The sequence below is a fragment of the Vulpes vulpes genome, chromosome 10, assembly GCF_048418805.1.
Source record: "Vulpes vulpes isolate BD-2025 chromosome 10, VulVul3, whole genome shotgun sequence".
NCBI classification, from domain to species: domain Eukaryota; kingdom Metazoa; phylum Chordata; class Mammalia; order Carnivora; family Canidae; genus Vulpes; species Vulpes vulpes.
The window spans coordinates 79494122-79519562 of record NC_132789.1 but is presented as its reverse complement, the minus strand read 5'-3'; the positions used below and the strand labels follow the sequence as shown (position 1 = coordinate 79519562).

Genomic DNA, 25441 nt, shown 5'->3' with positions numbered 1-25441 from the left:
ACAAATAACTTTAGTCTATTTCAGGTATTTTTTTTTCTGTTACCCTTAAAGTACATTTTCATAACTTTTTTTAAAGCATAAACTTCAGGATACATGATTTCTAATTTAAATTCTGTATTACCTTGAGAAAGTTATTTCACTTCTCTGGACCCTGGTTTCCTCATTTGGATAATGAGAAGGACTTTCAGAGATGACAGTCTATGACTCTGTGCTGTCTCCAACTTTGCCACCCTCCCTCTACTGTACCTACCACATCCTGGTTTACCTACTTCAACACCATCCTTCTTTTCACTATCCCATAGAATACTTAACTTATTCTAATTCACCCCCATACTCTATGATCCATTTCTTTTTTTCTCTTCATTTCAGACCTTGGAAAAGAGGGACAAAAAAGATCTAGAAGCTGAGAGATGTCGTGACTATAAGAAGAAGCAACGTGTTTTGCCTCTGTATTGCAAAGTAAGAGGAATAATAATGGGCTAATGATGATGATGGCTGAAGTTTCCTGACGACTCAGTGTGCGCTAGGTCCTGTGCTGAGCACTTTATACATTCTTCTGTCCAGTGGAGCATAAAAGAAACCCGTTGCGCTTCTCAGAAGAGGTCTACTCATCATTGTCGACAGAGAGGCATGTGAGAAGTCCCAATTCAGAGCAGTGACAGCCATTTTTACCCTGGGAAGGCTGATGAAGAGAGTTCCAGAGATGCTGGATAATATTTCTGTTGTTGTTAAACTTAGTCGATGGACAGCCCACCTCCAGACTTCTTGTCAACGGAATAATGAACTTTTACATGATTTAAGCCAGTTTTTTTTCTTTTTTTTCCTCTTGTAAGCAAAAGCATTCCAAGTGATACAAATGGGCTAAGCCTTTTAGGGCCATTACCTTATTTAATCTCACGGCAGTCCTAAGAAGTAGGTCCCGTCACTTCCCTAAATTCTGCAGATGAGTAAACAGGTCAAGAGAGCTTATGCACCAGATCCAAATCACAGACTCTTAGCAACTCTGTGATGATGTCCTTCTGCCTGAGGCCCTGAACCACCTGCGGTCAGGGAGCATCAGTCACTCTCCCCTGTACCTCTAGGGGGCAGGTGGATCTCCGGAAAGCCAGTGGAATGATTACTAAAGGAATGCTCTATTTTTCACTCCCCAGTTCACTCTACCCTTTTTTCCATATTTGCCTCAAGCCAATATAAGACCCTGGTCAAGGGACGATGCTTGCAAACTAATAGAAATAATAACAATGATGATGGTGATGTTTCTCTATGGTTCCAAACAGGCCCAATGGAATAAAAAAATAAACTCCAAAGAGTTGTTTATATCTATAGCAGTTTTGAAATTTTGGAAAATGTAATAAGCCCTTGCCCTGTCATTACATATTCTCAGGGGGCAGCTGTGGTTAGGGACACTCAGGTGTCAAGATTTAAGAGAGATCGGTAAGTTCTGTCACAAGTCTTTGACAATTCTCTGCCACTCAAAAGCTCTCCTCATCCCCAAATTTACCTAAACGGTGTCTTAGATGAAGTTGGCACAAAGTTTTCAGGCTAACTCCCCCTCCCTTTTTCCCCCTTGTAAAAATGAGAATGGACTCTTAACAAAATATGTATTGCATTTGAAGATACTTGCAAGTTACTTATTCTCTCTCCGCCTTATTTTTTCTGGACCTGAAAGAAGACAAACTATTTACTGGCCCCTTCATACATTCTGTGGTTCACAAAACATTTATTGAGCAGCGACTACCTGTCAAGGAAGGTGACAGGCACCAGAAACAGACCGGGACAGAAAGAAGACATTCTCCTTCTCCTTAACTGCGGATGGAACCAAGTAGTAGCACATAGAACCAAGGAATAGCACAAACCATTCTGGGTTATACAGGGAAAAACAACACCTGACCTGATGGCTTTCAAACTCAAATCTATAGAAACGAAAAGTAAAATGAAAATGGTTTGGCCTAATTCTCTTTTCTTTCCCAGTAAATATAAAAGACAACCGTTACAGTTATAGGTTTTATTAGAGTAACTGAAAGTAGCGGTTTACTCTTGAAAAGTGGTCTTGCCTAGAAATATATTTGGTTTTCCAGTGAACTAATAGGACCTTAAGTACATTATATAAATCAGTGGGCACAGCGTTGGTACTCTTTGAGTCTCTTGGTGAAAGGCAACACTGAATTCAAGTCAATTCTTGGGGGGGTGGTGATGTTCCTTAAAACCAGGCGAGTCTCACACGTGGCTCTGGCAATCAGCCGGCCCCTCATTGGCTGATCCCAAATCTGAAGATGAAGGGAAGTGGCTTTCCTGAGGGGCCATTTCCCCCGTGTGTCCAGAGAGCGGGAACATGTTAGAAGGGTCCATGCACAGCTCAAGTGGGGCCTTGGAAGTAAATGGAGCTGATGCAGTGCGGGCCTTCTAGAATTCTGGTAGGAATGCTCCCTTCATCTGCCCTACAGTGGTTGGAGTGCTTGCATACACAGTGCGGGGCCTCTCCAGCGTCTACTGGTTGGAGCCAAGCTTTTAGCCAAGGGTTGTGACTGGCCTTCACAGCTTTGTCTGAGTCACAAGTCCGGGGACATCAGAGGCATGTCCTGATGCCCCTCTCTCTAATATTAGATGACTTTTCCAAAGAAAAAACATGTTTAAACTGGAAAACGATTCCTTCTTACCCATCCCACTGGTCTTGCCCTAGACAGTTTCAGCTCCCACTGCTCAATTTTCTGGTGGTATTGACACTGTAATTATTTTTATTCTTATTCCTTTAGATTTTACTTATTTATTTGAGAGTCACAGAGAGCAAGTGAGAGCCAGTGAACACAAGCAGAGTGAGGAGAGAGGGAGAGGCAAACTCCCAGCTACGCAGGAAGTCTGATGCGGTGCTTGATCCCAGGACCCCGGGATCATGACCTGAGCTGAAGGTACATGCTTCACTGACTGACCCCTGGGTGCCCCTTCACACCGCAAGTCAATATGGTTGTTCTTCAGCTGGTGTTTTTATAATTTACCCTTAGTTTCACAACTTCTTAGAACTACATTCTGATAAGAGGAGAACAAAGCACTTTAACATAAAAATTAATAGTTTTTCATAAAACTAGGTGGTCCTATAAATTTTTTTTGCTCTCCCTAAAAAATTGTTATTTGTATACCTCTCTTTTAACATCTTAATTTTTGAATGAGCTTGTTGAATTCCCTCATCCCACCTCCCTGCCCCCCCACCCAAGAAAAAAATCTTGCTGGAATTTTGATGGCAACTTTTTTGGTATAACTTGAGCAATTTATTTATTTATTTATTTATTTATTTATTTATTTATTTATTTTACCTTGAGCAATTTTGAGAAAAAAATTTACTTTAAAAATACTGTCAACCTATCCATGAAAATGATTTGTTTTTCCAATTTATTCAAGTTTTTGTTCTATCCCTTAATCGAGTTAAAAATTGTCCAGTTCAGAGTCAGACGTGTTTACTTATTAGTGATCCACAAATGTGGTCCAGAAGCTCCTAGGAGTCCCTGATACCCTTTCAAGAGGTCTGTAAGATCAAAATAATTTTCCTAATTATATTAAAAAGTTATTTATATTTTTAGTCTCATTTTCCAGAAGCTTAATGACATGTGATATAATAGATTGAAGGCAGAAGCAGACATGACAATTAGCCCAAATGTTAGATTTCCAAAAATGTAATTGAATGCCATTCTTCTCATTAATATTTTGGAAACACAGCTATTTTTCATTAAATTATATTATTTATGTTATGTGTAATAACTTTATTATAATTCTTAATATAATTTAAATTTATCATTCTTAGTATTAGAGTCCTCAATATTTGTCCACTGTGGAAAAGGGTCCTAAAATTTAAAAACTGGAAAACCTCTATTCTAGATTACAGTTTATTGCTATTGCAAGTAGTATTTTAGTTTCCATTACATTTGCTAGTTGGTTATTGCCATTAGTATCTTTCAAATAGACTTTATGTTTTAGAATAGTTTTAGATTTCCAGGAAAATTGAGAAGATAGTGCAGACACACCCGGTTTTTCCTACTGCTAGCATCTTGTTAGTCTGGAATATTTCATACAACTAATATACCGATAGTAATATATTATTAACTAAAGCCTGTACTTTATTCAGATCCCTTTAGTTTCTACCCAGTGCCATTTTTCTCTTCCAGGGTTCTATTCAAGACATCAATTATATTTAGCAAGTATGCTTCCTTAGGGTTAGTCTTGGCTCTCACAATTTCTTAGACTTTCTTTATTTTTAATGACTTTGACCAGCTGGTCAGGCATTTTAAAGAAGTTCCTTCAATTAGGATTTGAATGATGTTTTCCTCATGATTAGGCTGGGGTTGTGGGTTTTGGAAGGAAGACCACAGAAGTCAAGTCCCTTCTCATGACACCATACCAAGGATAGATGTTATCAACATGATTTAGTGCTGATGCTAACCTTGATCACTCAGCTGCACGGGTGTCTGTCAGGTTTCTCTTCTGTAAAGTCACTCTTTTATTCCCTTTCCATACAGTCCTCTTTGGAAGGAAGTCACTATGTGCATCCCAAACAGAAGGGATGGGGAGTTATGGTCCATCTCTTTGAGAGATGAGTCTCATTTGTAAGCTTTTGCTGGTGTAAATTATTGATACTTTGATGGGTTTTATATCCAACAACCTCATTGAACTGTATTGGTTCTAATAGATTTTGCATTTCTTTGGGGGTTTTTTGTAAATCATTATGAATATTTTACCATTTCTCTTTCAGTCCTTATATCTAATTTAGAAAATTTTTCATGTTGGAATGTTCCTTCAGGACTGTATCAGTCAGCTTTAATTAGGTTATGACAAGATAAACATTCCCAAATCTTTAGGTTTACAAAATCAAGACTTATTTCTTGATCATATTTGCCCATTAGTTGCAAGATGGTTGCATTTGGCTGTAACTCTGTCTCCCTTCTTTAGTGACTCAAGTAGAAGAAGGAGCTCCTATCAGAAACAGCCTAGGGGCACCTGGGTGGCTTGGTTGGCTAAACATCTGCCTTCAGCTCAGGTCATGATCTCGGGGTCCTGGGATTGAGCCCCACCTCAGGCTCCCTGCTCAGCAGCGAGTCTGTTTCTCCCTCTACCTCTGCCCTGCTCATGGGGATCTCTCTCTCTCTCAAATAAATAAATAAAATCTGTAAAAAAAAAAAAAAAAAAAAAAAAAAAAGAAGAAGGAATCTTCAAATGGCCAAAGGAAAGTAGCAGTAGCAGAACTATATTGTAACTCTTCAAGCTTCTTGTTGGATGTGACCTGGCTAAACTTGGTAACAATGGAGCGGGAAATCCACTCTGCTAAAAGGAGGATCCCAGGAAAGAGCTGTCTGGAAATAAGCCTAGTAGGACAGGCAAGGAATAATTAGGAAGGGTATTATGGGGGTGCCTGGGGGGCTCAGTGGTGGAGCATCTGCCTTTGGCTCAGGTCATGACCCCAGGGTCCTGGGATCGAGTCCCACATGGGGCTCCCCACAGGGACCCTGCTCCTCCCTCTGCCTGTGTCTCTGTCTCTCTCTGGGTGTCTCTCATGAATAAATAAATAAAATCTTTAAAAAAAAAAGAAAGACTATTATGATCATCCACAAACACTAATAATAATGATGAGAGTAGTCATGCTTGTCTTTTTCTAACATCAAAGAAAGTAAGTGAAATTTTTTTTTCTTATTACAGGTAATGTTTTCTTTAGGTCTTTGTCTTTGGTAGGTAAGTAGCTTGTTACCAGTTTGCAGTTCTTTCCTATTTGTTGTTTTAACTTTTTAAAAAACTTAAGTTGTATTGACATTCATTAAAATTTTTCCAATATCTATTGAGGTGAACATGTAATTTTTATCCTTTGGTCCATTAACATGAATTATTTATTTTTATTTTTATTTTTTTATTTTTTAAAGATTTATTTATTCATGAGAGACACACACACACACACACACACACAGAGAGAGAGAGAGAGAGAGAGAGAGAGAGGCAGAGATACCGGCAGAAGGAGAAAGAAGCAGGCTCCATGCAGGAAGCCTGATGTGGGACTTGATCCTGGGACTCCAGGATCACACTCTGGCTGAAGGCAGGTGCCAAACTGCTGAGCCATCCAGGGATACCCTATTAACATGAATTAAATGGAATTTTTATTTTGCTTTTTGGAAAAAAAAAATTCTACTTGACCATGATACATTTTTTAGTATTCTATTGGATTTAGCTAGCCAATATATTATTTGGGATTTTTGCATCTATTCTACAAAATGAAATTAGTTAATAAGTTTTCTTTTCTTATATGTCCTTACTGTGTTTTGGTATAAGCTCATAGCTTCATTAAATGAATTGGGCTGCTTTCCTTATTCTCCTGTGCTCTACAACAATTTATCTGAGATCAAGATTACTGGTTCTTCTAAAGGTTAAGAGGGAATTGAGAGGCACAAACTTCCAGTTACAAAATAAGTAAGTCACTGGGATGAAAAATACAGTGTAGAGAATATAGTCAATAATATTGTAATAATGTTGAGTGGTGACAGATGGCGACTATACTTACCATAGTAAGCACTTTGTAATGTATATAATGATCAAATTCTATGTTGTACGTCCGAAACCTAATGTAATGTGTGTCAGCTATACTTCAGTAAAAAAAAAAAATAAAGTTTGGCATAATATTATCAGAGCTAGGGCTTTATTTTGGAAGGAAGAGAAAGGATTTTCTGCATATGATTTATCTTTAATCGATTGGTGCATTCAACTTTTCTGTTTCTTCTTCTGTCAATATTAACTATTTACATTTTTCCCAAAAAGTGTGAAGTCAATGATGTGTCGAATATAGGTCTCTAAATTATTAATATATGGTTATTTATCATATTCTTTTATGGTATAAATGATAACTATTATATCCTTTTTTCCTAATTCTATCAACTTGTTTTCTTTCATCTTTGTCAATTAAATTACTTTCTATTTTCCAAAAATTATTTTTAATAGAATTGTTATCCTTAATGCTTCTAGATGAATTATCCCCAGAAACAAGGTTTTTCTTTTTGAGTGGTCAGCCATAGGAAAATGGAGATATAGGGTATGCCAATAAAAATACAGAGTTGGTGTTTAAGGATTAAAATTCAACTGAACATAGGTAAGGCATTTACTATAAATCTTTTAAACAAACTATAGATGGGGGGGGGAAGGTGATGTTTTTCCTCCAAAAATATCTCTTCTCCCCCAAAAGAAAACTCTAAAATGTGCTAACTGTAGTTAAGATATCAGAAGGAAAGAGAGTTCAATTCTAGATATCCGTTAAAGCCTTGGAAACTAAAGGAAACTAATTTCAAATTGAGCATAGAGTATTCAGCTAGATTGAAAGAATAACAGCTGGAAACTTCTGCTTATTAAATTTAAACAAGCTGTATTTCTGGTTTTTTTTTTTTTTTCAGACAGCAAATGCTAAGACTTGAGGATTCATTTATGGAAATATGGTTCCACACACGCACACGCACACACACACACACTCTCACAAACCCCAGAAAAACAAATTCCTATTTCTATGCCCAGAGGAACTAACGTTGGATAAACCAGGTTCCCAAATCAGCCACTATGAGAAAGGCTAGTGAGCAAGGGCTACAAGCTATAAGAAGAGTTAGAGCTCTGTCGGCTGCACAATGGGGAGGCCTAATTGGAGGCTTCCAAGGGAAAGAGAAGAAAATTAAGCTTTTCATATGCACTGGGCATCATACATATTTAATACTCACTGTAGCCCAGAGAAATAGGTGGTATGTCCTCAGTTTAAAGGGGAGGCTTGGTTTGAGGATGTACCCAAGGTGAAACACCTTAACTATAGACACACGGGAGCCTCTGGTAGCAGGCAGCCAAGGACGTGTGTGAAGCCCCGACTCTGAGTTGGAATATCCCGCTCTGCCCCTTGATGGAGTGGCTGTGAATAATACACTATGAAACCTCTCTGTGTTTCCAATTCCTAATCTGTAAAATAGGATTACTAACAGCACCTCTGTCCCAGGGTTGTGGCAAGGTTGAATGAACGAATGCCTGGTGAGGCAGGCCGAATGGTGTCTGTCCCTGAAGGAGTCCTTGGTGATCCCCTGTGGTGAGCCCAGAAAGGGGAGAAAATGAGGAAGCAGGGGAGGGCACTGGGATGCTCCTGTTCTTGACCCTAGACGGTACCTTAATACTTACAATTCTGCTTTCCCTTCTAGGACTTTTCACTTTCTAACTGAAGGAGCCTACACCTGGAGACCTTCCACAGTGTGGTGTTTTAAAACTGCGGATATATTAATGCTGCCTCAGACCTAGTAAATACTCAAATAAGGGGCTGGAGTTTCTCTTCTGTCCCTTCCCGGCCCCTCCCTTCGGCCTCTCCTTCGTGCTCCTTCCCTCTTCCCTTTTTCTTTTCCCCAGTTCCTGGTGTCTTAGTTTAGTTGTCCTAGTCCCATGCCATCTCCTTGTTCTGACTCCTTAGACCTGTAAACATAGCATCCTGCATTTTAAGAAACATGACAGATTTTCAGGCATGGAATTAGGAATTAAAGAGTCCAGATCTTTCACTTCATTGATGAGAAAATATGCCAGGAAAGTTCAATGATGACAGAAGTGGTGGGGCTAAAATGAGGAAGCTGGGGTGTCCTTCAACAGGTGGATGGATGGGATGCTCTCCATTACAGAAGGGGGTGGCCAATAGTCACCAATGCGTTTATTTTTTGAATATTTATTAAAAGCAATCATTACGGCCATCAACATTTTATGCATCATTTCAATTAGATAGTAAATCATATACACACAACACATTCTTACTCTTTTGTTATTACCTTTTTTTCCTTTTTAACCTTAATGACCCTAAGTGAAAAAAAGAAGGTCATGGTCTTTTCCTCACCAAGCTGAATCCTGGCCAAAGGCTGGACCCCCATGGGTCCATGGAGGATCCAGGCTAGAAATGTGAATTTGAGCTCCCAGATGGTCCAATACTGAGTCACAGCAGCATAAAGAGTGACTAATATCCTGACAGAGACACATTAGCAGGTGTTAAGATGTAGGGAGGAAAACAACTTGTATTAAAAATATTCTTCCATTGAGTGTCTAACAGGGAACACACTTGCATATAAGGCACCATAAAAATAAGCTGGAACAAATGGGCAAACTAGACTTTATGTGTGAACGTCATGAACTTGTGATTTGTTGGAAGCAGAGAGCCCGACAAAGTACTGAGTGGGAAGCATGCTTGGGTGACAGTCGAGAGACAGAGGAAAGCAGGTCACACAGTAGTCAGGAAGCTTGAGGGGTCCTGCCCTGGCCTCCAGCCAGCTGTGTGTCCACCGACCTGGACCTCTTTTCTCCTGGGCACAAGGAAGTGTCCAGGTGGACTGGTCTCAATGATTCCAAGTCCGGAGTTCTATCTCATTTTGATCTTACAGGACTTTCTATGAGCTTGCTTTCTGGAGGAAAAAGAAACCACAGGCCCTGTGGCAGGTGTCAGAGGTTGTAGGTTAGAAAACAAGGGTACTCTTATTGGAAAAGTAGTAAATGAAATCCGATTTTCAAACCAGTTTCCCATGGGGGGCAATGCGACTAAATGATTGGGTGCATAGGCCTCGGAGGCAGATGCCTGATGCCATCACTGGTCAGTTGTGTGCCCTTTTTCAAGGTGCGAAATTGCCGTGGGTCTTGGTTCACTCAGGTGGGGGTGGGGGACATGGTGAGCATGTAGTGATTTAGAGCAGTGCTTAGCACATAGTTGGCACTCAGGGTTCCCATCATTCCTTTACCAGCTCAGCAGACTGCCTGGGTGTGTCTTCAAGGTCAGCCCTGTTGAGTTAATCCTAAAGAACCAGAAATAACATGGTCATGGTCATTGTGATGGCCCAGGACAGTGTGTTCTTCTTCCCATCAATGGTTACCCCACCGCATCATCTAACGTCAGGCTTTGTTTAGTCAACCTATTTCACACCACCTCTCTATTCACACCTCTTAGGTCTTTAGTCACCGTGTTCCGTATATTAGTGAACTTGACAGATGTACACTCATGAAATTAAAGAGGTCACATCTTTCATTTCATAGATGAGAAAACGTGCCAGGAAAGTACAGGGATGTGGCCAACATTACAGGATTGGTGGTGGAGCCAAAATTCTGTTGTTGGGGTAGCAATTAGTTATAGCAGTATGGCCAGTACTAGCGTCACGTTTATTTTTGAAATAATTATCAAAAGCTGTCAACGTGGTGGAAACAGAGTCAGACTATTTAAATGAACCTCCTGGAAGTAAGTGTCAGTTGCCACCTGCTTGTGGAGTAGACCAGGCTCCAAATGGCAGACTCCTCCAACGGCTGGTGTTCTTCTTGCCCATCATGGTTTTAGCAATCCAGCCTCTCTGTTGTCCACCTCCAGTTTCCAATTACTCCACAGTCTCGAGGTGCTAGTTGTAGTTCCAAGTGCTCTCTTTAGTCTGTCTTGTTTATCTCCCCCTTAAATTCAGGGAAATAGGCATCACTGTCTCCATTTCACAGATGAATAAACTAAGGCTCAAAGAGAATGTCTTGCTGAGTCACACAAGTGGCAGGGAGGCAGACTTAGGATCACAGTAGGGGTGTCTTTGCTCTTCTGCAGGGCACTTGCCAGCTTTCTCTCTGATGCAAAACCACTTTCTAGGGCTACGCGTTTGACGCTTTCACAGGTGGGCATGCAAAGAGTGGATTTAGTCCAACTTGTATGTGAACGATTGCATCTAAATATTCTATCTTCCCAAGGACAATTCTATCAGAGTGGCTTGTTTGTCCAGTCATTGTGGTTGAGCTATTGTAGTCAATTTGGAAACAAGTGATTTCCAAGTTGGAGTACAAACAGGATTTGTGGGTGCTAAACCCTGAAATGGAGAGGAGCTCTCCTAAAGCCCCGTCCCACTCTATAGGGAGGCCACTATGGTTTGCAAAAGTGACATAGTTTTTCGTGACCTGTGGCAAGGAGCTATCTGGCTATTGTAGAGCTAAGAAAAAACAACCAGTTCCAGAATTACTGCTTTGTCAAGCAGAGAAAAGAATACAATTCATATTTCTGGGTTCTTGGTTTTGTCCTCTCTTTCATAATTCTTACCTCCCTGCTGTGGGAAACTGTCAAAATTATCTCACTTTGCTATCACTGTAATTAAAGAATAGCAATAGGTTTAATTTTAATAAAGTGAGTACTGGTTACTGCTCCTTTTATATATCAGTGTGACATATATGGACTTTTTTCATTTTTAAGATCAAAATGTAAAATTATTAAACACAAAAATCATCAAAATTCTAGAGAGGAACACAGAGAGCAACCTCTTTGACCTCAGCTGCAGCAACTTCTTACTAGACATGTCCTCAAGGGTAAGGGAAACAAAAGAAAAAATGAACTATTGGGACTTCATTATGATAAAAAGCTTTTGCACAGCAAGGGAAACAGTCAACAAAACTAAAGGACAACCTATGGAATGGGAGAAGATATTTGCAAATGTCTTATCAGATAAAGGGCTAGCATCCGATATCTATAAAGAATTTATCAAATCTAACACTTCAAAAACAAAATAATCAGGTCAAGAAATGGGCAGAAGACATGAGCAGACATTTCTCCAAAGAAGACATACAGACAAAATGGCCAATAGACACACGAAATAAATGCTCTACATCACTTCAGGGAAATACAAATCGAAACCACAATGAGATACCACTTCACACCAGTCAGAATGGCTAAAATTAATAAGACAGGAAACAACAGATGTTGGCGAGGATGCAGAGAAAGGGGAGCCCTCTTATGGTATTGTTGGTGGGAACTCAAGCTGGTGCAGCCACTCTGGAAAACAATATGGAGATTCTTTAAGTTGAAAATGGAGCTACCCTATGACCCAGCAATTGCATTACTAGGGATTTACCCCCAATGATAAAAACGTAGTGATTTGAAGGGGCATCTGCACCCCAGTGTTCACAGCAGCAGTGTCCATAGTAGCCAAACTGTAGAAAGAGCTGAGATGTCCATGGACAGATAAATGTATAAGGGAGATGTGGTAGATATAGATATACAATGGAGTATTACTTCGCCATCAGAAAGGATGAAATCTTGCCATTTGCAATGATGTGGATGGAACTGGAGGGTATTATGCTGAGTGAAATCAGTCAGTCAGAGAAAGACAATTATCATATGGTTTTACTCAGATGTGGAATATAAGAAACAGAGGATCATAGAGGAAAGGATGGAAAACTGAATGGGAAGTCATCAGAGGGGGGGACCAACCATGAGAGGCTCTTAACTCTAGGAAAGAAACTGAGGGTTGCTGGAGGGGAGGGGAGGTACGGGGATGGGGTAACTAGGTGATGAGCACTAAGGAGGGCACATGATGTGATGTGCACTGGGTGTTATGCAGAACTGGTGAATTACTGACCTCTACATCTGAAACTAATGATGGACTATGTGTTGGCTAATTGAATTTAAACTAAAACAAAACAAAACAAAACAGAAAACCAATAATCAAAATCTAATCTGAGATTTCATTAGTTTTTCAGAGCTCTGTTGAAAGTTTTTCTTTTTTCCCCTCCCTCCCTCCCTCCGGTCCTTCCTCCCTCCATTGCTCTCTCTCTCTCTCTCTCTCTCTCTCTCTCTCTCAATCTTTCCCCCAACCCCTGGCCCAATGTAGTAAAACTGCTTTCCATTCCTTTGTGTCCCGTATACTCCTACTGATACTCTAAAACCCATCTTAAGTGTCCCTTTTTCACTTCGTTTCTCTCCATCTGCAGTGAATAGCTGTTTTTCTGTATCTGCATAGAACTGAGATCATGTTTCAATCACAGTGCCCTCCATGCTGTATTATAAATATTTGCTGCCAAATGTCTATGGATTACATGATTTCTCTACTCAAATCCTGTAGGGACTTCTCATTCATTTCAGCATAAATTCCAAACTCCTTAGACTGAAATCCAGAATCCTTTGCTGTTAAATCCTGAGAACCTCTCATTTCGTATCTTACCATCCACACTTTTATCCTGAGCTCCAGACATAAAGCTGAGATGTATGCTATTCACGTCTACATCTCTGGCCCATTCGTTCCCCAATGCCTGGAAGACCTCCCTTCCTCTACCCTTTGCCAGGGGACATCTAGATGTCACCACCCTTAGGAGCCCTTCCTGAGCCCACCTGACTTCCAAGGTGCACCTCTGTGCTCCCCTGTGACACTCCTGGTACCATTAGCATGGTGCTGAGCATACTGCATTAAATCTGTGTCTCCCCCACCAGACCATGACATCAGGGGAGAGTGTGGGCCTCCTGTCTGTCTGTCTCCAACACCTAGCTGAGTGCCAGGCATCTTTTAGGTACTCCATAAATCCTTGTTGACTTCAATAAATCAAGAACAGCCATGGCCGGTAGTGATTCCAATAGTCATTACACGAATAATAAAAGCTAATCTATAAACTTGTCATAGAATAGCCTGTGAGCAGATAGAGATTAATAGAACAGGCTGATTCCCAAAACCGCCATGATGATGGCTGCTCTTGTTTTTATGTTTTCTCTCTGAATTCTGGAGAATGAAACACAAGATGAGTGTGGCCTTCCTCCGTGTAGTTGGCTCCAGCCATGCTGGAGAGCTTCCCCAGAGTCCAGCCCACGGGCTTCCTCTCAAACGAAGCTCCAGCCATATTTCACCTTTGCTTTACCTTGTCTTTGTCCACTTAGGCCATTTATTTGCTTTCACTGACCAGTTCCCTCTCAACTCTGATTTTTTTTTATTTGACTTTCCCTTCTCTGGCAGGTGTAACATAATATTTTGAGGTAGTGTATGATTGTTTTAAAACAGCACTTCATTTTGCAGGCAACAAAACTAACAGAGACCCTTGAAATACCACAAAGATAATGAAGACAAAAAGTAAACACCTCTGAAGTTATAGTCAGAAGTCATTTCCCTCCTAGTTTCTGGTTACGTTGCCTCTTAATTCCTGGCAGCCTGCAATCATAGGGCCCTGGTCACAGGCACCAAACGGTAATTTATCATCTTTCTTGGCAGGCTTCCTGCTTCATCCTGCACCTGCCTTCTTGAAAGAAAACAAGACATCAGATACTTATTCAAATAATGGAATAGCTGATCAACTAGGTCTCCACACAATAATGAGTTATCCATGATAAAAGAACAACTTTTTCATGCATTATATGTGACATATGCATCCTTTCTCTTAAGATTTATGAACCCATGACTATCAGTATTGTTAATATAATCAAACCTTTTATAGCCTCACTCCAAAGCTTAAACTTATTATCAATTGGCTGCTACAGGGGAGTCAATCAATTTCATAAATGCTTAAACACCTGCACTCTCTTCGGATCAAGGGGAAAAAATCAATTCTAAGTCTTCATTTTTATCCAAGTAGATAATGCAACCAAATCTTACAACTTTAGGGGGACTTAGACAGCCACACTTAGAAGACGTGGTAAGCTTGATAAGGAGTGGTGGCTTGTGTGTGTGTGTGTGTGTGTGTGTGTGTGCATGCATGTGCATGTGTGTTTTAATCACTCTCCCCCTTTTTTATTCCTAAATCCTAATGAAAGAGCAGTCCACTAAGGAAAAAAATAAATGAAACAGGCTCTGCTAATACCATTTAGGATTAAGCTCCCTGTTTGTCATGTGTGTGTTTTGAAGCAAGTCTTTATCACAGAGCTGTTAACAAGGCACCGTGTCAGTCCCTGAATATACAAGAGAGCCTGAGACGGGGCCCTGCCTTCAGGATGCTCCCGTCTATGAAAGGACAAAGACCGGTAAACAACTTGTTCTAATAGTAATAACATAGTTGCTGAAGGTAGGGAAAAAGAAAAGAAGGAAAAGAGCAAAGGGAAGGAAAGGAATAAGAAAAGAAAAAGAAAGGACAGCTTATTGGATGCTCAGTGTTTGCACCGATGCAGGCTAGGACCTTCACGTGTGGAGGACATTTCACGTTCACATACATGGTGAAAACAGGGAGGGGAGCCAAAGCACTCTTCAAATGCTACTGATTCATTTTTGGTCGTAGCTTTCCCTTCTCTGTTATTTTGAAAAGATGTTTTTCAAAAGGCAGAAGGGGAATGTTGCTTGGAGGAACTACTTACTCGTCACAAAGAATTAACTGAAGTTCATTTTTTGCCTCTTCTGCTTTAGATGTTATTTAAATAAAAGAAGTGGAATGTTTCCCCCAAACCTAGTCACCTAGGTTCCCCTTCCTCACCTAAAGCCTCATCTTTTCTCCCTCTGCAGAGGCAGCTCCTTGCTGAACGTGTGGTCCCCTTCGGCTCATGTGAAAGGGAAGGGAAGGGAAGTCACTGAAGCTAGCTGTCCTTCCCATCCAAAGGGGCTTATTTGAACATCAAATCAGATTCTGATGTGATGTGCTTTAGGGACTATAAATTGTGATTGAAAGGTTATCTATTATTTTTTAATGATTCTAATCCAATTTATGAACAATTGTGATCCTGCTTATGGGCTTATGACTTTCATAAACTCTCTCACACACACTACAAGTACCTGTTGCCCCTCTCAGCCCTGGGCTCTGATACCTACCGTGTTAACGTGCATAACTGGGACAGTGCCTGGCCCACGGCCGGCACCTAGTGAATGCTCGTGGAATGTGCGGCATCTCTTTCCATTCAATGCTCAGCAATAAGGAGCCAATGTCTATTTTCATTGTTGCTGACTCCTTACTACCTGGAATGGTGTTGGTGAATCGACCGGAACCAGAGAAAGTTTTCCAAAGTCATGGCATTCTACCTGAGATGGGAAGGGTATATGGGGTTTCCATAGGTGAGTGACTGATGGATGGGCACTGCCCCTGGGAGTAAAGTCAGAAAAAGGTGGTGATACTGGACACAGGCACCTGGTGCTTCTCCTCTGCTCTCTGTGTGCTTCTGCCTGGATTTGGGTTAGAAGGTGCTCCTAGTTAGCATCTACCTGTTTAATAGTCATATTTTCTTTGTAGTTAAATTGCAAAGCAAAATGGCAGCCCGGGTTTAGGATAATTACTGTCTGGCCTTTGTTGGAATTTCCCCCGGATACCCTAGAAGGTTATTTTTCCACTTTTTACACCTGGTGTGCTGTTTGATAGTGTGACACCTGGTGACTGGCATTTTCTAGCTGCCCACCTGCTCACAAAATATGTTATTTCTTTACTCTAAAAATACTCTACTTTTTTTAAAGATGTAGAACAGAAAAGAATGAAATTTAAAAGTTTAAACATTCAAATTAAGCAAGAAACATTCAAGACTAGCCTGGATTCCATCTGACTGATGTTTTTTACACCCCAAATCTATAGAGAAATGGAAGAGATAACAGCCGCTTTTACACATGCTTATCTTGACCAAGTTGACATTCCCTTGTGTTGCCTTTTATTATTTTTAAGATTTCTTCAGAATTTAAAAACCACAAAGGGATAAAAATACAGCTACTTTAACAATAGAGAGAAAGAACTTTGCAAAGGGGGCTGCTCAGACTGGCTAATCTAATAGAAATCTCCCACCCTGACTCCTGCAGTAACACAGCGCGTGCACACTGGTCTATCACAGCAGCCAGCTGGGCCGGCTGGGACTAGCCAGCTGCCTTATAACAAAGGACACAGACAGAAGCACAACCAGGCCTGAAGATTTTGTTTTATAAGACTTCTTCCTTCTATTTTGGATGTCTAGTTTTTAAAGCTTTGGTATCATTTCCAAATAAAAATACACTTTTGTATTTAATTATGGTGATTTGGTCTTCAAGAGATGTCTTCCATAATTTACTTGTTTGGTGCTTTTAGAAACTTTTTGTGGGAGTTAATCAAAGGAGGACATAGTGTCCGTCCTTGGAGAGTGCGAACTCTGCCACAGGCGATGTCAGCACACTCGTCAGCACAAACGTCATGTTCCCTCTGCTTGTGAGGCTGGTAGATGACATGGCAGAGGGGTCTTCCCACCAAATGCCTATGAGAAGATATTTGTTTAGGATGATCAAAGGTGGCCCCAGTCAACAGATCCTCCAAGGCAAGATGTGCAGGCATGGAGGTAGACCTGTGGCAGTGGTCCATGTCCTGTGAAAGTCAAACCAACCAACCAACAAGCAAGCCAGTCTAAGGGATTTCAAAGGGGGGTGGCAGGCAGTGTATATGGACTGTATTATCTCCTACAGGTGCTAGCTTCCGTCTTCTCCTTCCTCACTTGCCATGTTCCTCACTCCCAGTCTATCTCGGTCTCTACATACCCTTGAACAACTCTAGGGAATGTCATTATGTTCAATGCCTTGACTTTGTCATCTGTAAAACGATGTCAGTACAACCAGTCCCCTGTCCGATGCCATCAGGCTTTTTTGAACATCAAATATGATCCTGAGCATAAAATTCCTTTGTGGATTGCAACTTACTATTAAAACGATATTTATCACTTCATGCTACAATTCTATCGAAATGGAGCAGAATGAAATAGTATTAAAATATGTGAGGCACTTATCTGCCACTTTGGTAAAAGGTAAATAGCTCAGGGATGTAACCAGTCTTGTTTGCTGTTACATCCCTGGCACCTTGCACAGCACCTGACACATGGAAGTCACTCAACAAGTATTTGCTGAAGGAAAGCAAGTTCTGCAAAGAATGAGTGGTTGGTGTTGCTTGGGCCCATCGGCCTGAGTAGTCAGGCGAATAGAGGAGGAGAAGAGGAACCACCAGAGATGATCGTGATCATCTCATCAAGTGAAAGCACCGTATGGTCAGAGTGTGCTTTAGCTTTAGATTTTAACTTTGGAGTTATAAATAAAGGATTATTTTTTAGCCCTTAAGTCCATCTGTTTTCTATTCTGCTTTGGGACAGATCCTACAGATTCTGGTCTTTAAGGAAACGAGTCGAATGGAGAGATGAAAGAACCTGCTAAATTGTGGATTACTGAATGGGAAACGTCAGGCTTCAGGAAGGTACAGGCTGAATTACTTTAAGGGTAGACTGGCACTGAAACCCATTATTTGGTCAGCTAATAAGTATGTGTCAAGGGCCTACTGTGTTCCCCTGGCTCTGCTGGGGCCTGGGGGACCGGGAACCCTAGGGCTGTCCCTTTGGCTCACTGGGAGCTGTGCTGATTGGACGGACGGTGGCTTATTTGTTTTCTTAATCCTCTGGGACATGGCAGTCAGTCGATGGGGCAGTCCACACTGAATCAATCCGCTTCCCCTTCTAAACATTCCAACGGTATCAGTGGAGATGACAGAAGTCGCTCTCCGGGTGCAGAGCTGCGGTGCCTCCACGGCCTACAGCCACGTGGAGCTTTGAGTGCGATGTGAGCCCGGGAATGAGTTTCAGAAGTATCGTCACTCCCTCGGGTTTGAAGCTAACAATGCAAAGCATTAAATAAATATATTTCCAAGACAGGGTACATGCTGACGGCATGAGTTCCACCAGAACTCAGTGTTTTTTTGGGGGTGGGGGTGGGGTGGGGGGCAGACTGTTCTCACAAGACACAGTGAGAAACGTAGAGGACAAGCAACCCACTCTCAAGCCTGGTGGTAGAGGATAAAAAACAGCCCCTCTCTAATAAGGAATAGCTTCGGGAACAGCCAGGTTTCAGTTCAAGAGCAAAAGTGAGGGGATGTTCACCAAAAAGTGAGGGGATGTTCGCCAATACAGAGCATTTTGGGGCTGACCAGTGTCTCCCAGGTTGCAGTGGGAGGGTCTGGAGCCATAAAGGAGCATGTGAGATTGAGTTAGCTTAGGGGATGTTCTGATGTGTACATCAGGGGTGAGAGTCAGGATGCCATGGGAGGACCTGGGGTCATAAACAAGTATGCAAGGGCACTACGGCTTAGCCTTAGGGCCTCAGAGGCACCCATCTGAGGTGGGTGGGAAGGCCGAGAGTGAGTAGGTCCTTGCAGGGAACGTGTCATCAGCCTGCCAAGGGTAGGCATTTTCTCGGAGCATTTGTGGCTTTGTGGGAGCCCCTGACCCCCCTGTTCAGGCTGCATAGGAACGATGACATCGTGGCAGCAGTGAAGAGACCACTAAAAAGTTTAAAACAGCGAGGTATTATGGTTTTACTTAAATCAAATGTCTTTTCTTGTGGGTGGCTGTTCAGCCTGGCCACCTGCTCAGTGTACCTCGTATATAAGGTATTCTTAAGATAATATTCTTTTTCGCTCCCCCTTTATACATGCATATGTGTTTGTTTTATAAAACTGGATGTGCATAAAAAATAAAAGAAGAAAATTAAAACCACTGGCAATTCTATTACTAAAAAAAAAATTAGATCAGACTCATCAGTGTGGTTATGATCACACACGTTCGGTCCACTTCTTTTTCAGGCTAGAAGATACCACCTCACACATCCAATTTCATTTTCCTAAACTGAAATTAGACTGTAGGCAATTTACGTTTTAAAAACCTGACATCAGGGCAGCCCGGGTGGTTCAGCGGTTTAGCTTCGCCTTCAGCCCAGGGTGTGATCCTGGGGACCCGGGATCGAGTCCCACATCGGGCTCCCTACATGGAGCCTGCTTCTCCCTCTGCCTGTGTCTCTGCCTCTCTCTCTCTCTCTCTGTCTCTCATGAATAAATAAAATCTTTAAAAATAATAAAAAATAATAAAAAATAAAAACCTGACATCGCAGTGGATTTGATACATGACTGCACATCCTTTGAAACTGCAGAATATTCTACTGGGGCAGGTATCACATAATTTATGGTTGGATCTTTTGGTAAAAGACCTGCAACAGTAAACAGTAAACATAAAGAGTTATGTGCATATCTCTGATTATTCCCCTAGGGATACATCCCTAAAAGTAGAATTATTGGATCAAACGGTACAAATAATTTTAAATTTCTTCACTATGATTATAAATATTTTTTGTTTGTTTGTTTGTTTATTTATTTATTTATTTATTTATTTATTTATTTAACAAGAAATAACTAGTAACCATATCGAGGGACAGCACATGGCATACTTTGACAGACTTCTCATGTATGACTTTTAAAAAGTCACTCATGAGAGGGGAAAGTCCTGGCACCAAAGTCAAGAAATCTAAGTGTTAGTTCTCACTGTGGCACCAACCAGCTAGCTTCTCTTGGGCTCCATGCTATTTTTACAAACTGATTTGTGCAAACTCTTGCAAAATACCCTTGTCTTCTCTGAAATGAGTATGTTGAGCTGGTAATGCCATCTTCCATCTGTCAAATTCTATGATCTTATTGTTTGTAATTCTGTGAAAAGATTGCTTCAGGAGAAATAGACTATTCACATGTCTCTAGCATACAGTAGGGAACCAATAAATATTTGTTGATTGGGGGGAAAACTGAAAATGGCAGAATTCAGTATACAAAGTAGAATTAAATCTTTTTAAAAAAATAATTAAACAACTTTATTTTCACTCAAAGACTGACTTCCTGTGTGTCTCCTCCGGGCAATAATCTCTGTGACATTTTACAAAAGACAGAAATAGAGACGGAAAAGCTTTGCAAAACCCTTACATAAAGAATCATATATGAATTTTGATGGGGAAATAATTTACAAGTAGACAGGAATCACGACAATTACTCTTAGGGCAATATATTGTCATAAACAGAGATGGAGTTTGTGGGTCCTAGTGAAGCACATCAAATAAAATCGTAATAAAATGCTGAAGACTTAAATGGTACGACTAAGAAATTTTGTCGGAAATGTTATGTTTATCCTGAGTGCGGCACTGTCAAATTTCTTGAAGGAAAATAACAGAAGAAATATTATTCTATTTTTAGGAAAGCCATCCTCATTTGATTAAGACGAGAATTCAGGGGACTACTAAGAGAACCAGCTGAGTTTGGCACCATTGCCGAGTTGCTGAGACTGAAGATACGCCTGCAAATCCACCACCATATTAAGGTGGCAAAATGCCTATACTTCTTGGAAATGGTTTCTGAGAAAGCCATGCAAAAACAGATACACATTTGCATGGTGTCCTGATTGTGACTTTCATATTTTGGCCAGGCTCCAAAGACCTCTTGGCCCACATTTAGTGAGGCCCACATGATATTCATCAAATTATTTTCCTGGTTATTTGGGGTAGGGGAGCTCTTGTGGTTTATTATTATTATTAATTTTTAATTTGCTGGGCCACCTTGTACTCTCTGCCACTGGTTAGCATAAGTTAATTTTCTCAAGGCACAGCTGAATAAAAAATCATTTGCTTAAGACAACCTTAATGCCCATGACTTAGGAGGTTCACTCAGAAGCCAAAAAAGCAGAACTAATACACAAAGCTCAGTGTATCTGGTTGCCTGGGCAAGTCGACTCGCCTTGCATATGTGAAGATATTAAATTCCTATCCAGTTAATTAAAAGAACTTCTTCATGTGTCAATGCAAGACCTGCTCCATAAATGGGGCATTAGGAGTTTACTCATGTTTCAGGACACTGCACACTCTCCAAGTTTCTCACACTTTTAAAATTTGTTTTTGGGTTTTTTTTTTTTGGAAGTGCTTGCTGGTCACCTGTGCATTTCTTGGCAGTAGACTATACATTTTTATTAAAAAATACAGTTCATGTAGTTCTATAATGATTGTTTTGGGGAGAGATAACTGACTGTTCAATTTTTATTCAGATGATATGGTTTTTCCTTTGTTTTGATTTTCCAGGTGAAAATGTACCAGTTCAGTTTCAAACAGGGCAATGATAATGTTTTGTGGAGAGACTGTGGAGTATTAAGTAAGAGACAAGGTGCTGAGTTCAACAGACACAAATATAAGTTCTAGCTCCATTGCTTAGCATCTTGACCTTGGGAGAGTTACCTAATTTCTCCTAACCTCAATGTGCCAACCATAAACTGAGAATGATAATTGCACCTTTCTCTCAAGTTTGTGTTCCAGATTAACTCCTAGGATTCATACAAAGTGTCCAATACCGTCAGTGTCTGGATCATGAAAAAGGCTCCAACAGCTATTATTCTTACTGCTTTAGGCCATGAGACAGGAGAATACCTGATAATGTTTTAAGCACTTTTGTGAATACTACTGCATTTATCCTCAAATGAGAAAAGTGTGGAGTCACTCACAATGAAACTTTGACAAAAAGATTACGTTGCAATCAAATTCCCTGCCCTTCCAGGCCAAAGACAGATTCTACTCTACCTTCGAGGATAGTTAAAAACAAAACAAAACAAAACAAAACAAAACAAAAAAAACCTTTATGAAAATCAAACACCTGAAATATAAAGTTGTCTTATATATAACAAACTAGGACAACAAATTGTGAGAGAGTAGATCTTGCAATAATCCAATTCCAGTTCAGCGTCTTTGTATTAGTTGTGAGATCTGAGACATGACAAAATACTGGATGACAGACTCTAAAACAGAATCAACAAAAACAGTTACGCTGCAGGGTTCAAATTCTCATTTATGTCTTTCTGTTTCTGGAGCCTTTAACCTATTCAGTTGGCCTATGATTTATCTTAATAATTATGACTTTTTAATAAATCTTGATGTCTGTAAGGTGAGGACACCATCTTGTTGCACTTTTAAAAACTTTTATTTAAATTCTAGTATAGTTAACGTTCAGTATAATAATACTTTCAGGTGTATGATATCATGATTTGACACGTCCACACAACCATCTTGTCTCTTGAAATCGTTTGGCCGTTTGACCTCTCATGTAAATTTTAGGACAGCTCATAGGGTTCGTATAGAAATTATGTCAAATTTACAGGCTAATTTGAGGATACTTGATATGTTTGTAATGTTGAATCTTCCCATCCATGAATATAGTATAACTTTCCTTTTATTTTAACCACCTTTTGTGTCTTTGAAAAAAGTTTTATAGCGGTTTTTCTCCATTAAAATCTTGCATATCTTTACTTATATTTGTTCCCAGGTATCATGCAGGTTTTGAAGCTATTATCAAAGGTAACTTTCTGATCTTTCAGGATGGGGCAGGATTCAGAAAAGCTTTTCTAATGTCACAAAACTCCTTGATTGTTTTTGTTGATTTTTGGAAATGTAAATTTTTGGAAATGTAAAATTTTTGTACATGTTGAATAGAAATGGATAATGGGATGTCTCTGACTTGTTCATGACTTCAAAGTGAATGCTTTATCATGAAACATACATTTGCTCTAGGTTTTTGATATGTGACATATTTCTTGTCATTCTGATCACATTTTAATCTACATTATGGTTATCTACATTATCAGAGCACCCATCTATTACATAATATAATCTCTCCCTCAAACTCTAATTTAGTCTTAGAGCTCTATTCCTTTAGGTTGTTTGAAACTTATTCTGTAGTAAATTTCTCAGGAAGGGTTCTTTGGGATAGTATTCCATTACTTCTTGCATGTTGGCAACAGTTCATCTGTGTCTGGTATTCTTTAAAGTCAGTTTTAATAAATATGAAAATCGTTGCTCATACCTTAAATATCTTAGTGATGTTATCTATTTTCTTTAGGAATAAAATATTGCTGTTAAAAGTCTGGTATAAATCTAATATATTTCCTTTATAAGTTACATGATCTCTTTTTATTTGATGCCTAAAGGATTTCTTTCCCCTTCTTGTTTAAAGTTTATTGACTTTGCTAGGATTTTTCTTGGTATTGGTCATATAAGTCAATAATGTCAGACAATATGATTTTCAATGTGTGGTTTCAATTTTTTTTAATTTCAGGGGAGATTTTTTAAAAATTAAAAAAGTTTGTACTTGTTCTATTCTTTAGCTCTGGTTTTATTCTTCAGGAATTTCTAGTATCTGTATGTTATATCTTCTATGTCCATCTTTGTATTTATCACTTTCTCTTGAACCCTTTTTAATATCTTTATTTCCTCTGATTTAAGAAAAATCCTTTTAATTTCCTATTTCTTTTAATTCATTTGCTGTGTGTTTTTTTTTCCACACAGTATTTTTCTATTTTAGTCTTAATTTCTTAAACCATATTTTATTCTATTTTTTATTTTTTCCTGAGTTCTATTGTTTAGGTCTCATCTTGAAAAATTCTGATTTATGTTATTTTTTTCATATCCTGTATACTTTTCTTAATGTCTTTGAACTAATTTTGAAATGGTAAGTTCCACGTTGATCTGTTTGTGGACCATACTTTTCTGGCATGCTTTCATCATCTCTAGAAATGTTACATTCCTCATTACCTCATTTCTTATAATTTTGTATGGGATTTAACCTTGATGCTTCTCTGTTGCTCATACTTATGTGAAATTAGTTATCCTGACCTTTTAGAATGAGGCAGAATTCAGGAAAACTTTTTTAATGTCACAAAACTCCCTCTTCTGTTATTTTTATGTTATGTTAAAAAAATATGGCTGTCTGCTCCCTAAGATTTTCTAATTGTCTTCCTCACTCCACTTGGGTCTAATTTTCTCTTTTTTAATCTTAATTTTCCTTAAGTTACTCAGTTTCATTCTACTTCTAGGAGTTTCTCCACAGTGTGGTTTCTTTATTGAAAAAAAGCCAATTTCAGGGTTGAGGGTTCATAAGGATTAAACTACTCCAACCCTTTCAGTCACTTGGCATTAGAGACAGATAAACCCATTCTTAGTTGCATCTGGGGGTCTCAAATTGGCCCACTGTGCTTCTTAGTACATAACAGTTATTTCAGGGTTCTGGTCAACATTAGACACAATCCTAATTGCTTCCCTGTACTTTGTCCTATGCAGATATTAATACATGTGTTCCATGTGTATCTAGTGGCTGTTGGTGGTTTATCTCCATTTGTTTGTATCAGAGGATACATTGCTGCCTGATTTTGCTATAATTTTGTACATGGATCTTTGGTTTTGCTATTTAATTGCTGTGTCTGCTTTAATGTGGGGATTCAAACAAGATAGAAAAAACTACATTGGCACTGTCACTACCATCTTCCCAGAATCTCTAGATTGGACTTCAAAAGAAAAAAAAAAACTACAAATATAATAACACATTCAGTTATTTTTTTTAATAAGAAATGTATCTAAGACCTTGAGATGCAGAAAATTTTAATATAAAGGGATAGAAAAAGATATACCATACATTTGTAAAGCAAAATATAACTGTTATAACAACATTAATTTAAATTAAATAGACTTTCAGACAAAAAAAAAAAAAAAACCTAAGTATCATTACATGGAAAACAATTCATGGGGAATATATAAATCATGAATCTGGGGATCCCTGGGTGGCGCAGCGGTTTGGCGCCTGCCTTTGGCCCAGGGCGCGAAAGGGTCCTGGAGACCCCGGATCGAATTCCACCTCGGGCTCCCGGTGCAGGGAGCCTGCTTCTCCCTCTGCCTGTGTCTCTGCCTCGCTCTCTCTATGTGACTATCATAAAAAAAAAAAAAAATCATGAATCTGTATTTCCCCAAGAAAATAACCCTTAAAACCATATAGAGCAAAAATTGAATGAATTGCAAAGAGAAATTGACAAATCAGTAACTTACATGGGCAATTTTAATATATCAATTCCATGTATAATACAATGATCAAAGCTGATCTAATGAATACATAGAGAAAATCCTGCATAAAACAGTTATAG

At 39.6% G+C, this 25441-nt stretch overlaps 1 long non-coding RNA gene across 3 annotated transcripts in view; it reads left to right on the top strand.

The window, feature by feature from the left end:
* The window catches only part of LOC112930684 (uncharacterized), a 200575-nt gene extending 177295 nt beyond the window's left edge, over positions 1 to 23280 (top strand). For 2 of the 3 annotated variants that reach the window (XR_003237184.2, XR_011994960.1), the window contains one exon: positions 370 to 6822. This is a non-coding gene — a long non-coding RNA (uncharacterized lncRNA). Of the gene's footprint in view, positions 1 to 369; positions 6823 to 20691 lie in introns of those variants that run through there. The other variant, XR_011994959.1, reaches the window with a different exon arrangement.
* Positions 23281 to 25441: the final 2161 nt, after the last annotated feature.